The sequence below is a fragment of the Abramis brama genome (genome assembly GCF_963993115.1).
Source record: "Abramis brama genome assembly, chromosome: 9".
NCBI classification, from domain to species: domain Eukaryota; kingdom Metazoa; phylum Chordata; class Actinopteri; order Cypriniformes; family Leuciscidae; genus Abramis; species Abramis brama.
The window spans coordinates 31,066,808-31,084,560 of NC_139971.1; positions in this window are offsets into that span (position 1 = coordinate 31,066,808).

Here is a 17,753-nt window from a genome sequence, read left to right on the forward strand (position 1 = left end):
TATAAGAAGTCATCATACTATAAGAATATCCTGTAAGTTTCGGAACTGAAAACGTCCTTGTTAGTCCAATAAAAGCTGTTATTGACACCAGGCACAGCGAACGACAGGTTTTTCAAAGTGGGGATCTATGACGTCAAAGGGTATCAAACACCGCCTCCGCAGAAGAAGATCAACGCCTACTTCAACACTCCCTGTTTAGCCCCGCCCACCGATTTGCGCATTGAATGAAACTCATTATAATATCCAAAACTGTTATCCAATCATAGCAGTGGGTGTTTACTTCCAAGTCTTCAATGCGGCACACCCATAAAAACCGAGCGTTTCAGGAGCTAGGCTCAAAACCAGGGTAGAAAATAGCTTTTACTTTTTCATTTTGATGTTTTTGAATGTAAAAACCAAGCGAACGTCATAAGTTGACCTCAGACATCAATATAATTTTTTAAAAAAAGCCAGTGACCCCTTTAAGTGGATCAGAAACCTTTAATGCTATGAAGCATGTAATATATTTTTTCAGAAAAGTGAAATATCACAGAAAAGAGAAGATGATTCATTCTGACAAGAGAACAAGTAAAACGAGAGAAAAGGGACATCTACATCTACAGTACCTATAGAGTTATGATGATGTCATCAGACAGATGATAAAATAATTTGATAGTTGTGGACTGTCCTGCAGTGTTTTGCCTGACAATAATTGGAAGATAAACATTTCTTCATCAATTTTAATCAGTCTCATTATCTATGCTTAATTTGAACTGATTACACATTTTATTGATAGGTTGTATTCAATTTCTGCTTCCAAAACAAATGTATTCACTACCAGTTCAACACCATTTGCAATTCTAATTACTTTTGCATAAAATTATATTAAATTAATTTAACTTAATCTGATTAAATTGTGATTGAAATTCAACTCCAATTCTAGTTAAAAATCCTTTTCAATCAAATTTCAGTCCCTTGACCCCATATTATTCCATTCCGACTCCATTCCAGATCCAGTCCAAGTTGTGCTCATCCCATTTATTATTTCCATTTTAGTGCCATTCAAATCAAAACATTTACGCACTGCAGCTAAGATGCTCCTTAATGCATTTTTATAAAAAGAAAGTTTTCATCAGAACATTTGATATACTGTAATTGTGGATATAAATTTAATACCACACCTCTCTGCCTATAGTAACATACATTTTCATATATTTCTGTCATCACAGAGCTGTTCATAAACATTTTACAAATTGCTACAGAGAGAAACTAATTTAATTGTGCTGAAACAAACATACTTTGCTTAAAAAACAAAAGCACTAAGCAGATTTACCCCTAACTAAGGAAAGACGCTCAAAATGAAGCTATGCACATCTAATTTCCACTCCCACTCCGCACTGGCAAGAAAATACATTTTATCTGACAGCTACACCTAAGGTGGCCTATGACAAATATCTCTCGATATTCAACGATGTTTTGTCACCAAGATATGTCATCTGTCAAATGCCTCTGGTATTTTCTGACACTGCGTCACCATTTAAGAGATCTCACATTGTCATTTCAGGACAGATGAGGCAAAGATCTGGCAAACCCACACCGATGATTTTGAGATGAATCAAACAGTTTTCCACCATTTACTCTGTCAGTCTAAATGAAGTCTAACAGCTTATTTAACATTCCTGGGAGCACAAAAGCTTGTGTGCCAAGCATTGGTTGTTTACACAACTAGATGTTCTGTCCTCATTGTTGTTCACTTTAGCTGTGCTGCAGACTTACTAATCCCAGGCCATCCTTATTGAATACACGGTTAAATCTCTTGCATTGTTGCACACAGATGCAGCTGGTTCTTTCCGGATCAGTGACTATGGCAAGAATATCTCATTCAAGGGCAACCGCAGCTTAGCCATACTTAACTTCTCAGACCATGGCTGAGGGGCAGATATGTTCCTGTGGGCTACGATTCAGTTCCGGAATGATAACCAGCGGCAATGTAAACAGATCGTTTTAAAGAGTAGACCAAAATAAGTTAAGAGGAAGCTGTCAGAGCTGGAATGATTTAGTGGTGGTAAATTGTTCACTAATTTGTTCAGTGACGCTTGTTCTGTTGTTACATTGAGTGACCAATTTTTTGTCTGTGTGTGAGTCATTAAATCCTAGATTCATTTGTGACTGAAATAAGTCTTATTTTCTTTTATTAAAATGTGCTTGTCTACAAATCTACAAAGAGACTTCAGAAATAGTGCTTTATCTCAGCTGATCTGAATCTTGTCAAGCACTGGGTTTTATCAAGCTAGAAAACATAGACTTTCAACAATGCCTTGGTGCCATTTATCCACCCCCTTTGGTCTCATTTTTTTAAAATAGATTTAGTCTCAAATGACTTGCCCCCTTTCAATCACTGTCAGATCTTTATGCCCTTTCCTTCAGTTCATAACATCCCACACTTTACAAAAAGAGTGTTCTTTAAAGGTTCCTTAGACGTAGTAACAGTTCTATTTTGAACCATATAGTCCTGAAGAACTATTCTGTGGTGTAACTTTGTGTTAGACTTCAAAGTTTGTGTTAGAGTTCAAAGCCACCTCATTATTGCTTTTCTGGAACTCAACCATCCAACAGACTGTCAGCAGGTACTTGATACCATGGAGAGGGGTGGAGAGACAGAGCGCAGAATTTGGACCGAACCCAGAGTACTCCCCCCATGTATAGAAGTGTGGTGGAGGGATCCTGATGTCAAAGAACGGGTTAGGTCTACCTGTTATCGTTGATTATCTGAATGATCTCCACCCGTGTTAATTATCAACATAATTTATTCACCTGCACCCACTCCTCAAATGTGGACGGATTGCTGGTAACTCCATTATATCAAAACAAAAAGAGGAAAAAACATTGCAAAAATGTTCTCTTTCAGGTTTTGTGTTCTGTCAGCAACTGTGGCTGTACTAATGGAGATACAACAAAAATAGCCTTTAATCAATAAATGCAGTAGACAACCACGTATAATGCACAGAATGACACAGAACAATAAATGAACCGAAGAAACTTATGGTATATAAACACATGGGGAGCTAATTAACTAGAACTGAAATAGGTGTGATTATAATTTAGAACTATAGGAACTAATGACAGCGAACATACTGTAGGCAAAGGAACACAAGGAACATAATGAAAACAAAACCAAAACATAATGAGACTGTTACAGCATAACTTTCTGTCAGTTTTTTATTTTATTTTTATTTTTTATGTAAAACCCTAATAGGGGCTACAATGTTTTATATAACCGGGAAGATAGAGGGGTAAAAAGCATAAAGCATAATTCAGATTAAAGAAAGCTCTGAATCAACATGCACCAATGCTACATTTTTCTGTACATCCAGCCCGATCTCATGAAAGTGCGTATCTATAGCACAAATTTTATTTCTTGTGCCATTTATACACCAAAAATAGTATTTGCGTGCATACATCTCAGTTCACAAAAATCGCTGCAAAAGATGCTTTCCAACAGGTGTTTTACCATTCGTTGTAAAACTGTGGACCTATTTTTCCAAACGCCTCACACCCGAACATTCTTCCGTTGAGAGCTTGAATAATAGACACTCCTACAGAAAGAATACAAACAACCCCATTTCCGTTTCCGGCGGCGGAGTAATACCGTACCTCACAGCACATCCAATACAAGTCAATGGAGTTGGACAAAAACTACGATAACACCTGTTGGAAAGCATCTTTTGCAGCGATTTTTGTGTGAGCATATCAGTGAACACCCCTGACCACTCGGTGAGTTTCACGTCTTTGTAAACGAAAGTTTAATGCGTTTTAGGAAGGATTGTTCCAGTGCACCTATGCAGCCATTGTGGAGGTGGGGGGGTGCTACTACAGAAACCGAAAATTCTCGGGACAGCAGCATGTGTCCAAATTTCAATCTTAACTGTTCTATTTCATCAGAAACTATCTGTAAACAGGGCTTTAAGTGTAAAATACTGAACTTGTCCTTTAAGAGTGCATTTTGGTGAATGTTGCTCCAAGTCTTGTTCAGACTCAAAACGACTTGTTCAGTGAAGGGTGTATTCATGCTGTACTGTAGGTCCAATCAATGAAATTCCCCTTCACAGCCAGCACTCGCATATTATTTTCTCATGCTATAGTCAGTCTGTATAAGAAAGAAAGCAGTTACTTTCTTCAAAATGGAGATAATTTATTCAGTACATTAAAGTGAACAAGACGATTCATTCGCAAGTCAAGTCAATTTTTTCTTTTCATATATATATAAAAATTACAAATATGTATAATTTAAAATACTATAATTTTGAAGTACCTATAACAAATAACAAACATTGCTTTAATTGACAGCAGATCTGCTTCTGTCAGAGGCCAGAACAGCACAATATAACAGCATTAGCAATACCAACATTATTATGGGCAGGCAGTCGTAGTGTTGGGTTTCTGTCGTGCAGGCCTCAATCAAAACTCATCTGGGAGCTGCATGTGAAACATTAACCTCACCGTGTTGTTTTGTGCAGCGCTCCTAATGGAGGGTAATGAAGCGAGGCCATTAGACCCTGTGTATATCAGTGCTGAAACAGATAAATAGATAATTAAATCACATCCTTAATTGCGTAATGGTGCTGGGAGTGTGGTCAGTGCGACTGACGCCTGGGATTCGATCTGGGTGTAACAAAATTCGCTCTCAGTCCCATGTACCCTCCATAGGCTCCACAATTCTTGGAGAAAATGTAACTGATGGGTGTAGGCCTCACAGCAAAACCTTTCCTTCACTCTCAGTGCTTGGATTATAGCCGACCGCCTGCCTTCTTTATCTTGAATCGTCAAGCTCCTTTATGGTTACAAAGCAAACGTAATTGAAAATTTTCTTGTGGAATGGCCTTTTATACTTCAAAAAATGAGATCCATCTATCTCTAGATCAGTCTGAGTTTTGTAACCTGTCACTCTGCGTGGCTTCCGTTGCTCACAGTAGTAGTTTTTTTTCTCCTGGTATATCTAATTATTCTTCAGATTTATTCAAGAGGGTCTTTAATCACTTCTGAGAACAGCTATGCATCAGACATAAATAATGTTTTATTTCATAACCAATCACTGATACATTGTTTACACAGAAATGACATATAATTCTCATCATGAAGTGAATGTTGTTTTCCACTGTGATCGTATTATTCATATTCATACGAAGTGTAATTCTAGATAGCATCTAAGCATAAACCCTTTTATGTATGAACGGTATGAAAGTAGTTATTTGAATTAATTATAAACAATAAAATCATGATCATTGCATAAGGGCATGAGAAATCCTATTTTACCTGCAGTTCTGAATGTGAGTCTGCAGTTTAAATGTCATGTGTTTTTATTAAACAAGTCCGATTCATGAACTACATTAAAGGGCTCTAATGTTTATTTTTATTGAATCAAACCCATACAGAGCGAACAGTATATCCTGATTCCACAATGAATGACTATTACGCCCTAAAATGACTATTACGACTAAAACATGCTGTTTTTTCTTTATTTTTAAATGCAAATGAGCTGCTGCTCCCCACCCCCATCCAGAATAGTGCTGTGCCTTTACAGCTTGTGCCTCGGATACTCTGCCAAAAACTAATTAAACAAAACATCTGTTTGGTTTTGATTATCATCTCTATCGTGATCACGCTCACATGACATTGCCGTTCATCGTCATCATAAAAGTTATTATTTGCATGTGTTTTAAAGCCATATCAGTTTAAACTTCTGATCTATGGTTTTCTGAGCGCACACATCTGAAGCATGCATACAGAAATCTGGCTGTGAGTGCAACAGGGCTAAAATCGTGGGTCTAATATTTCCTACTGAATTTAAAGGGTAACTCTAGCCAAAATGCACCCTAGGGTCTTTTTGTTAATCTACCCGAGGCAAACTTTCGTTTAAAAGAATAATTAGAATGGAAACGCCACTTTTAAATTTGACTCTATTTTTGTTTTCGGTCAAATTGCCTTTTGAATGGGAGTGCTTGGGGCACTTCTATGATAGCATCAAAAATTGCTATTTTTAAAACACTAATAAGGCTCAACACAACATGAAACTTGTCTCGAAGTATCACCAGGGGCTCTACACATGAACTCAAGCATTGAGAACATTGTTTGTGTACAGAGAGTTTGTGTTTTTTATTATTTTCTTTAATAAAAAGAAAGATTTTGAACAACTCACTGTAGCTGAGTTCGCCGGCGAATTGTCAGTCAAAAATAGTCGATCTCCGAATGCAACGTAACAGGGAGGAGAGTAAAGATGGAAAGCTCCTAAAGCTTAGTTCCATATAAATTCATGGATAATTTGTTGTTTTGTCGTTAGTGAAAATCAATATTGACCTTGTATTTGAAAAAGGATCCTCATATAAGAAACAATACTAAAATTCAGAGTCAGTTCATTCGCATTCGGAGATCGACTGTTTTTGACTGACAAAATGCCGGTGGACTCAGCTACATTGAGTTGTTCAAAATCTTTCTTTTTAGTAAACTCTGTATACACAAACAATGTTCTCAATGCTCAAGTTCATGTGTAGAGCCCCTGGTGATGCTTCAAGCAAAGTTTCATGTTGTGTCGTGCCTTCTTAGTGTTTTAAAAATAGTGATTTTTGATGCTATCATAGAAGTGCCCCAAACACTCCCATTCAAAAGGCAATTTGACTGAAAACGAAAATACGGTCAAACTTAAAAGTGGCGTTTCCATTCTAATTATGCTTTTAAACGAAAGTTTTAAATCATATTCAAGACTGTGCACCCTGTAATCCCTAATAAATATTTTCTGGATTCACTTAACCTCTTTTAAGTGTATATTTCCTGACACTAACATCATTTTATAGAAAACACTGTGACAAAGTGTGCAGCTTAGATGCTGCCAGAGGGTTGTTTTGATGTTATTATGTTAAAACATGTGATCACCCATCTGAGCATCTGGTGTTTATTGAAAGTGAGTGTACTTTCACAACTCTGTATGTCACCTATCTAGTGCATGGCATCCCCAGATACAGTAGCATAACACATGTGAAACATACCTGGCGCCAGGGCTGACTCTCCTTTCATCTAGTCTTGTGTGTGTCCTGCGAGGCCCTGACTCCACTATTTCTACACATTGCTCGGCAAACGACAGCCCGTCTCTTAATTTGACAGGAGCACATAATGGGGTTTATAATTAGCCCTGAGGTCATGGAAGTTGTGCTTGGCAGTTCCTGTGCTGTCAGGTTAATAGATATGCCTGCAGTTGATGAGAACTAGAGGATGAAAAGATAGATCTGCGAAAGGCTACGGTGCACGACCTGCAGTGTCAGGTGCGGTTTGACAGCCCACATCTATAAGAGCAAGCCAACCTGATTAAATGCCTTGTACTAATCAAATATAATTGATAAACTGCTATTAGTGTGAATTCGTAATAATATGGGCTTGAGTGGGAATGGGAGTGGGGGTGGGAGTGGGAATGGGAGTGGGGGTGGGAGTGGGAGTGGGAGTGGGGGACAGTAGCCACTAACCAGACTGTCTGACTAATACTGTAGAATATACAGTTTGTACAGGATAAATGCATTGTCAATGGAAAGTCCCCATTAAACATGGAAACCTAACATGTGGATGTGTATGTATTTATTTATTTTCTTTAAATATTTTTTTAAAGTCCCCCCATAGTCAATTTTATCCCTTAAAACTCATCTTTGATCACCAAAATGACATATTTAAATGCTTTTTCCTTGGGGAAAAAAAATCTTCATGCCTTAAAATAGCTTGAAGGTAACTCTACACCCTTGCCTCAATTAGTATATGGTTCTATGAATATGCAAATTAGTCCCACCCCCACTTACTCACACCAGCTCAGAGATTCACACATTGACGTGTCAAGGTAGTTTGTGACGTCAGAAATCGATTTCAAACAGTCTTTGGTTCACTGCAGTTTTAAGGAGAACATATTCAACAATGGTGTTGATTTATGCATGTGTACATGGTTTGTCTTAAAGCATATTAAAAACACCACATAGACATACAGTGAGGAAAATAAGTATTTGAACACCCTGCTATTTTGCAAGTTCTCCCACTTGGAAATCATGGAGGGGTCTGAAATTGTCATCGTAGGTGCATGTCCACTGTGAGAGACATAATCTAAAAAAAAAAATCCAGAAATCACAATATATGATTTTTTAACTATTTATTTGTATGATACAGCTGCAAATAAGTATTTGAACACCTGTCTATCAGCTAGAATTCTGACCCTCAAAGACCTGTTAGTCTGCCTTTAAAATGTCCACCTCCACTCCATTCCTAAATTAGATGCACCTGTTTGAGGTCGTTAGCTGCATAAATACACCTGTCCACCCCATACAATCAGTAAGAATCCAACTACTAACATGGCCAAGACCAAAGAGCTGTCCAAAGACACTAGAGACAAAATTGTACACCTCCACAAGGCTGGAAAGGGCTACAGGGAAATTGCCAAGCAGCTTGGTGAAAAAAGGTCCACTGTTGGAGCAATCATTAGAAAATGGAAGAAGCTAAACATGACTGTCAATCTCCCTCGGACTGGGGCTCCATGCAAGATCTCACCTCGTGGGGTCTCAGTGATCCTAAGAAAGGTGAGAAATCAGCCCAGAACTACACGGGAGGAGCTGGTCAATGACCTGAAAAGAGCTGGGACCACCGTTTCCAAGGTTACTGTTGGTAATACACTAAGACGTCATGGTTTGAAATCATGCATGGCACAGAAGGTTCCCCTGCTTAAACCAGCACATGTCAAGGCCCGTCTTAAGTTTGCCAATGACCATTTGGATGATCCAGAGGAGTCATGGGAGAAAGTCATGTGGTCAGATGAGACCAAAATATAACTTTTTGGTCATAATTCCACTAAACGTGTTTGGAGGAAAAAGAATGATGAGTACCATCCCAAGAACACCATCCCTACTGTGAAGCATGGGGGTGGTAGCATCATGCTTTGGGGGTGTTTTTCTGCACATGGGACAGGGCGACTGCACTGTATTAAGGAGAGGATGACCGGGGCCATGTATTGTGAGATTTTGGGGAACAACCTCCTTCCCTCAGTTAGAGCATTGAAGATGGGTCGAGGCTGGGTCTTCCAACATGACAATGACCCGAAGCACACGGCCAGGATAACCAAGGAGTGGCTCTGTAAGAAGCATATCAAGGTTCTGGCGTGGCCTAGCCAGTCTCCAGACCTAAACCCAATAGAGAATCTTTGGAGGGAGCTCAAACTCCGTGTTTCTCAGTGACAGCCCAGAAACCTGACTGATCTAGAGAAGATCTGTGTGGAGGAGTGGGCCAAAATCCCTCCTGCAGTGTGTGCAAACCTGGTGAAAAACTACAGGAAACGTTTGACCTCTGTAATTGCAAACAAAGGCTACTGTACCAAATATTAACATTGATTTTCTCAGGTGTTCAAATACTTATTTGCAGCTGTATCATACAAATAAATAGTTAAAAAATCATACATTGTGATTTTCTGGATTTTTTTTTTTTTAGATTATGTCTCTCACAGTGGACATGCACCTATGATGACAATTTCAGACCCCTCCATGATTTCTAAGTGGGAGAACTTGCAAAATAGCAGGGTGTTCAAATACTTATTTTCCTCACTGTATAAACAACATTAAAAGCTTGATTTTCACCACAGGGGGACTTTAAAATACATATAATTAAGCCGTTCAAAAGTTGATTCCTGTAAACTGCAACTTTGCTAACCATTCCAACACCACTATTAGCTCAATCAATGGTGAGATTTTAGGATGGGGCTATGTGTTTGACTGATCAACTGCAGACAGGGGAAGTGTTCAGAACACCTATTTGAAATTACAATGCCGTTAGTTGACATGAGTAGAGCAGAATTTGCTGACTTTAAATCTTAACATTACATTACCAGTATCACTTTAACGTAAGTAAACCTCAAACTAAATTTTATCACATGCACCTATGGATTCAGTGCATTAAATAACATTAAGGAACAGGTTACTTATCCCATTGTCTATGCAATCCTTTAAAATCTTTTGCAAACTTGCTTAGAACAGATTTTGAGATAGTATTTGTCTGTGAAATTAATGGTAGGTGCCATAAACCTCCTTTGTTCATTTTAAGGGTATTGAGATGTCATTCCTGTTTGTTCATTGTAGTCTTAAATGCTATTGATCGGTCAACTGCCATTTCCCGAACGCTGGCAAATTTGCTCTCACCAGGCTCACAAAGACTATGCAGAAAAAAAGTATTTTAAAAGGAACACAACTGTCAAAATGTAGAGAGCAATTCACAGAACTGAAATAAGTGTATTATTTATTTTCTTTCCATATCCATGAATAGTAGTATGATATTCAGAGATAATTTGGTCTGATATTGCTTTTTATCAAGAGATCCATGTTCTTAGGAAATGAAGCATGGACGGTCTACAATTCACCACATCTATTACGGTATAATTTACAACTTACCGAAGGAACAATGAAAGCACTGTCATTATTCCAGATGTACGGACGAGCTGAGATCAAACAATGGCCTTTAATAAAGAGTCAAGGAGTCACTCACATATACAATGCCTCTATGGCAATAATGTGGCATCCTTCTAAATTGGACCCCAAGCATCAAAATCAAAGGACATGATGGATATAATACTATTTCAGAGGCATTGCTGTTATAGCTGGGGTATTTTATTTATCTATGAATGAGAGTTTGAAATATCCCCGTTTGTCATTTTTACTGTTTTGCTTATTCCTCTCAGACTGGAATATATTGGCTATTAACCTTGCAACTGCTTTGACATGATGTAGGATTATAGGGTCTTTCAGGTCACTGTCTACACTCTGTGATCACTAATAAGATTTCCAACCTATTGAAAATAGGGTCTGATTATATTATTAAGATTATGAGAACCATGCAGATAATAGAGATTTGCAGACCACATCCTTTAGCTCATCGGCTCCTAGTTCAGGGTTAAGGCCTCTTCTGTCTGTATGGATCACTCCGTGTGTTCAGAGGCCACTTTTGTTTGCTCTCACTGAAACCTCAAACCGGCTTCTGATTGAACTATCTTTGTTTTAGTCGACTGCTCTCTCTTTGAACATAATTACAGTCTGTCTCGCCGTAGCATTCTGCTCGTATACACGTATGCCATTGATCTATTTCTTTCTCAACCTCTAAGATCTGTTGCTCTTCAGACAGCTATTGCTTTTATAGTGATGGTGCAGCGGCAGTTCAGAGGCAGAGAAGATGAGAGAGATGAAGAAAACATATTTTGAGGCGAGTCATTAAAAAAGAGACTTTAAACATACATAACATTTTCAATTCCCAGAGTGCATCAGATTCCATAGTTTCCAAAGTTCACCTATGCTACATATATTCATTTTGGGGTTTTGGAGGAAAGACTCTTAAGATCTGTTGGCCTGGTGATCATGGTTCTACCAGAAAGACTCGGGAGGCAAGAGAACGTATAAATAAGATTTATTTAACAGTTGTATGCAAAATTATATGTTAAAGTTCTTTGGCGTGGGCCCCGTCCGTAATCCAAATCCGAAGGGTAGCAGATGCTTGCAGTTCCTGCCTGAAGATTAATGCAGGGCCGGAGCCTACCCCCGATGGATGGACAGGGACCGACCTGGTGGTGGTGGGGATTATGGGGGTGAACGTCGGTAGTCAGTATCTGCGAACGTAGTAATGGGTGTTACCTGGATTTATATCCCCTCTAATGTCGAGTGGTGATTAGCTAGATCTGTGGTTAATGAATGACGTGATATTAGAGTCTTTCCCGGTAGAACTTGTGCAAGAGCTCCAATTGCTTCAGTTTTCAAAGCCTGAAATATCATAACCATAATTATAAGATAATTACGGTATAAAGAATCCCTTTGTTGTAGTGATTGATAATGAGCATCACCTGCGCGCCGCACCGGTCTCGAGTTTCTCACGGAGGAGCTTCGGAAAAATAAAAGGAGGAGCGACGACAGTGAAGGACAAGAGAGGACCAGGCCTGGACTATTGATGTTATGTTTTGTTTATGTGTGTGCAGTCGTCTGTGAGGGGCTGCTTTTACTTTTGTTTTGTGTTTGTTTATTTGTTGTTGTTGAACTTTCGCAGGTTCCCGCCTCCTCCTTCCCTTGGACAACTATCCTTGTTATAAAGTCATAAGGTACTAAAAACAGAAAAGTTTTTCCTTTGCTTTTTTCGTGTACAGACGACAATGTTGTCCAAACGATCCCCGTTCACACAGATTCACGACAACGACTACAAACGCTGTATTATGCATGCCAGGCCAGTAGTTGCCGATGTCACTTTGTAAAAAAATAAATAAATGTCTATAGACTGAACACACAATATGCATGTGAAACACTTTAGGAGATTCAAAGTCGTCATCTGATTGGTTGAATTCTACAGGATTTTTTTCTGGAGGTGTCCAAAGAGTCTTTAACTGTCCATCTGGAAAGCACGCCATCATGACGCCAAACCCCCTCATAGAAGAAGAAAGATGTGGTATTTACAACTGTGAAAATGAGTGTTTACTAGGATCAAATAAACGCTTGATTTCTAAAAGTATGTGAAGTTTGCAGTGCCACTGTTGTAATAAACATTGTGTACTTGATCAAACACATGGACTGGACCATTCAGGAAATGGAATGGATTGACTAACAAATAATTCACATAAAACAAATGTTTTTTCTTTTTTAAAAATGGTGGTGGAATGCTTTTCCACATCATTCCGGCCTAATTTTTCCCCTTATCATAACTAAGCCTAGATTGGGATGATGGTCTATTGTATTTGATACAGAACTAAGCATTTTCATCTGAGTGAGTCAATGCACCAATTGAAAATGAGTCAGATGTATGATAAAATGAATGAAAAGGGCATACGATTTCATCTTAGATTATTGGATGCAGATCATTCAAAGCCTCGGTGATAAAGATGAAGGGAACAGTACCAGACAGACAGTAACTTTTTGTGAGGGTAGTATAAATGTGTGAGATGGACAGTCTGTGAACGAAAGATAAAAACATCTCTCTGCACTGTCTTGAGATGTGTTTATTGGGCTCAACTGTAACATGAGGCTTTTGTACAGGGACGGGTTGTGGCAAGGTCGTTGACTAAAAGCTTTGCTGTTAGATCTGGTGGGAATGAACGTGTGTGTTGGTTGGTGAGTTTTGATTGCAGTATTTTTGCAGATTGGAGATGGAATCCCATCTCTCACTTTGGAGAGGTTGGGTTTTCTAACCCTCTGCGATTTTCAAATGGCATTTCCTAGCAGAGGTCACTGTCTGTCTGAACTGCTCCTCCTTTTACCCTACCTGCACATCTCTCTCGTCCTCTTTACTCTATCTCAGATTGGAAGTGGGCAATATTGGCAGCTGTAAATGTCACAGCGCTCTCATCGAGTGTAAATGAGAGAGTGTTGTCCGGCTACCTGCACCTTTCCCTCCCTGTGTTAACACATTCTACAACTATAAAAGTGTGTGCGTTTACTTGACTGCTGCAGCATAGCATTTCACAAAATTAACATTTTCAGCTTCTTTTCTGGTCTTGAATTTCAGCAGTAATCAGTTTGATCACAAAAATCACACTCACCATGGTCAACATGTTTGGTAAACACACTACACTCAACACTCTAAGCACCATGCTATACTCAAGATACATCTGACTTATCGTAGTCTAAAATTACCCAAAATACAAGGGATTTATTATTATTATTCTTAAATAAATATGACTACTGCTAGTAATAATAATAATAATAATCAGGATTATATTCCAACAATATACAGTAATATCCATGTTGACTAGGTTCCAAAAAAACAATAGTGTGAATGAATTAAGAGAATGAGTAGTAGGAAAAAGAGATCTCTGTCCTTTTCCAGGGACAGTTTATGAAAGAGAACTGGGCTCTAGTCGGTTAACTTTCAGATTCAGTCAAATGAAAGATATGAATTTGATTATTTTAAAGTCATATGAATGAATACTTTGAAAGTTTCTGTCTGGCTGCTCAGCTGTTTGCAGAACATTGTGTTAAGTGTAGACAAAAGAAAGTGTAGTTTTTGCACACCCCTTTGAACGAGAGAGATGCTGTTTCACTGTAATTGGATGCCATTTTGTTCTTTTAGCCTGATATCTCATGCAGCAGCAGCAACAGTGTGAGATCTTACATGGGTCATATCACAAGGAATTAACAGGGTTTGATGTACTTTTAGAGCTCAAAACTTCCTCCTCAGTACAAAAAGACTGCATATATATATATATATATATATATATAAAAACCTTAAAAATGAATAACAAAAATAATACAAAAATAAATATACAAGTTCTGAAATGAAACTCTAGATGGTGCAGGCTAATAGGTCATTTTACTCACCTGTTCATAATCTCATCGTTATCTATAGGGCACAGCTGATTGGTTCCTGCCGTATCAGTAGCCAATGAGCTCGCTGCTCAAGCTTCAAATACTTGGATAGCATTTGCCTTAGCAGAGCAGTGCGCTTTCAGAAACCCTCCACCTTCCCCAGCTCCACCTGTATAAATCTGCTACGGGTAATTAATGTATGCTATATTGTACAGAAGCAGCATGTCTTACTTGCTCATAGCAGCGTGTCGTGTATTTATTGGCAGTAGCAATTCTCGTACTTGCTCTGCAGCAGCAGCAGCAGCAGCGTAGCAGATCTATTCCGTCAAGACCAAACAAATCAACATTGTCATACCCATTATCATGCCAATCACTCCGAGAGTTGTCATGACAGAAATATATATAAAATATATATGTACATACATTCACTGTAGTGCACCAAGTGAGCCAGGGCAGCTGCCTAAAAAAAAGGTATCCTGATATTGGTGTCATCAGAGTTGTCATAAATTGGCAGGGTGCAGAGGCACTAAAGAAAGAATGAGAGAGACACAGAGGCATGGCTGTTTGGTAGTCATCTGAAATGCTGGATGTAATTAGAGCGGTCATGCATTCCCTTCTCGCACTGCAACAGAAGTAATACAGGGAAGCAGAGAGGTTGTTTCATCTAGACTTGTCTTATGCTGGCATTCTCCTGGCAGAGTTTAAAACGACTCGTCTCCATAGATCTAGACAAGCTCCCGCTCAGCACACACATGGACATCAAACAAATCAAACTGAAAAGAAAGTGAAGGAGGCAGAGAAAAAAAGAGAGAAATGGGGAGAATGTGCGTGACACATACAGAGAATAGACATCAAAAGTTGGGACTGAATGATAGGACCAAATGACATTTATTTCTTCTCCTGACACCCATCACAAGATGTTTTTGTTATAGGAATAAGCATTCGTCATGCAAGTCATTCTGACCTGGTTCGATGGAACAAAATGGACATGTACTTTGCAGGGCAGATCCATCAACGCTAAAATACTTGTAAGAGTTTGTATTATTGCATTTGTAGGCAGGATGTGATGCGTCCAAGGCGAAAGCCATGTCACCATCTTCAAAAAAAAAAAAAGGTAAATGTGACTGACTAACTAATTCATTGAACCGATTTGTTCAAAAAACAGATTCATTCAGGAATATATTCTTGTGTTGAATTTGTATTCTTTGTAGAGCCCCATTCACTTCTAATTCAATTTTCAGGAAGGTATAATTAAAAGCTGGAAAAAGAAATGGATATTTCTGTCTCAGTGATCTGTAAAAACAGCAACAAACAAGTTAATTAAAATCAATGGTGTGAGATTTAGGTTGAGGACAGAGAACAAAGCGCTCATTTTGAACGTGTATTCTCTGTATTTCCCCCTTGTACTTATAATTCAGTTCTAGAACCATCGCAGACTATTGCACTGACAGAAATGAGAATATTTACATATGCTGCAATTTGGTACTTGACAGTATCTCTCTGATTAAGCTGCCCTGGCCTTGCCACTATATCCATGGACCTTATGTGATAATTTAATTGCTTAATAACCACTAATTCACCGTTAATTGCCAGCAAATAAGCTGTGAAGCTTAAATATGAACTTGAACTAAAATTGCTTATTAATGGCTTATGTGATTCAAGTTGTCACAACTGTCAAGCTCGATAACACCGGATCGTCTTAACACAGCATACTCTCTCATTTTAGGCCTAGTTCGATAACTTCCCCTTTTTTATGTGCCATCTGCGCATGTCTCTCTGCACCACCTCACAATGTCACGATCGTCTCTGGATGTCTGTTTAAAGCTGCGTGCTGTCAGGGCATAATAACTCTGAAATCACTTATTAAATCCTCTGTGTTTATCCTGCTGCAGCTGATAAGATAGCGTGTGAAGAAGGTGATGCAATGCTCGCTGCTTCTTTTAGATAAAAGTAATTTTGATCCTGATTGTGATTCTGTCGTGTAATACTAAACTCATGTCAGAACAGTTCTTTGATGAATGACACTAATTGATTGGCTCTCTTTTTTATTGTCTTTTTTTTCATATCACATATTTTAGTAATCATCATAGATTAGGTATCATTCAAAATCTTACAAACTCAAAATTCATCATGTGAAAACCGTTTTGAAATTGGACGATTGAGAGGCGAGCAAGATCTTTTAAAGTGGTGGTATAATGCCCTTTTCACAAGATGTAAAATAAGTTTTTAATAATGTAAAATAATGTCCCCAGAGTGTGTATGTGAAGTTTTAGCTCAAAATACCCCACAGATATGTTTATATAGCATGTTAAAGTTGTCACTTTTTGAGGGTGAGCAAAAACGCACTGTTTTTGTGTCTGTTCCTTTAAATGCAAATGAGCTGCTGCTTGTGGCTCAGAGGGCGAGCTTCAAGAGCTTGTGTCCTTTTACCTCACACAGACATGCACTGAAAATTTCAAAAACTTTTAGCCTTTTATGTTCAAACCGAAGTCAGAAAGATGGAGAGACTCAAGAAGAAGTGAAAACATGTAGACAACATTTCTGAATGGTTAGTTGATGAATTTATGTAGCTTATGTGTAGTTATCTTCTAGTCATTGATTATCATATTTTGTCTTGATAATTTATAAATCGCGTTCCCGGGGGTGGGTTTATGTAAATTTTAGGGTTAGTTATGTCACTAACCCGGGAGGAATGTCATGTAGTCCCTACCAGCCGTTTGTTGTAGTCCTTAAAAAGCAATTTCTTTAAAAGCAAATATCCCTCTTTGCTTTGAACTGTGAGCGTTTTAACTTTGCAGATGTTGTTTATGTTCAAACAGCAACATTACACACTAACTAAAGTTAGAAAAGTGAAATCATATTCAACCACCCCTTTAAGCGAGCAGCTACTTCAAACTCTGTTGTTCTCTTGTGCTCCGCATCTCACGATAACGTTGGATTAAAAAAAAAAAAAAAAAAAAAAACTTGCGTGCCGTTGTAGTTTAGACATGACTGGCGGGAAATGCGCATTGTTATACCTTTATTCTAGAAGTTATGTGGTTTATTTTGATAGGTGAACTGTCTTTGTAGTGTTAAGAGAAGGAGAGCTGTGGGCGATTTTTTTTTTTTTTTTTTTTTTTTTTTTTTTGCACATCGCCATAAATGTTCTTAAAGAGAAAGACACAGTCTTTTCAGCTTGCCACTATAAATTGCTATTTTTCTGCACTAAGCTACTGAATTTTGCCAAGATATATTCAGAGATGATAGACAAGATGTCATAGAATATTAATTTAATGAAAACCCAATTTTGACAAAAGAAACTGACATTCAACCTATTTTTAGACCTTACTGAAAACGTTCCAGCGCGACATCACGACGGGTTTTCCCAGATTGCATCACAAATGAAGACGATGATAATGCAGATTATATGCAACCGTCTTCATTTGGGAACCTAGCGTT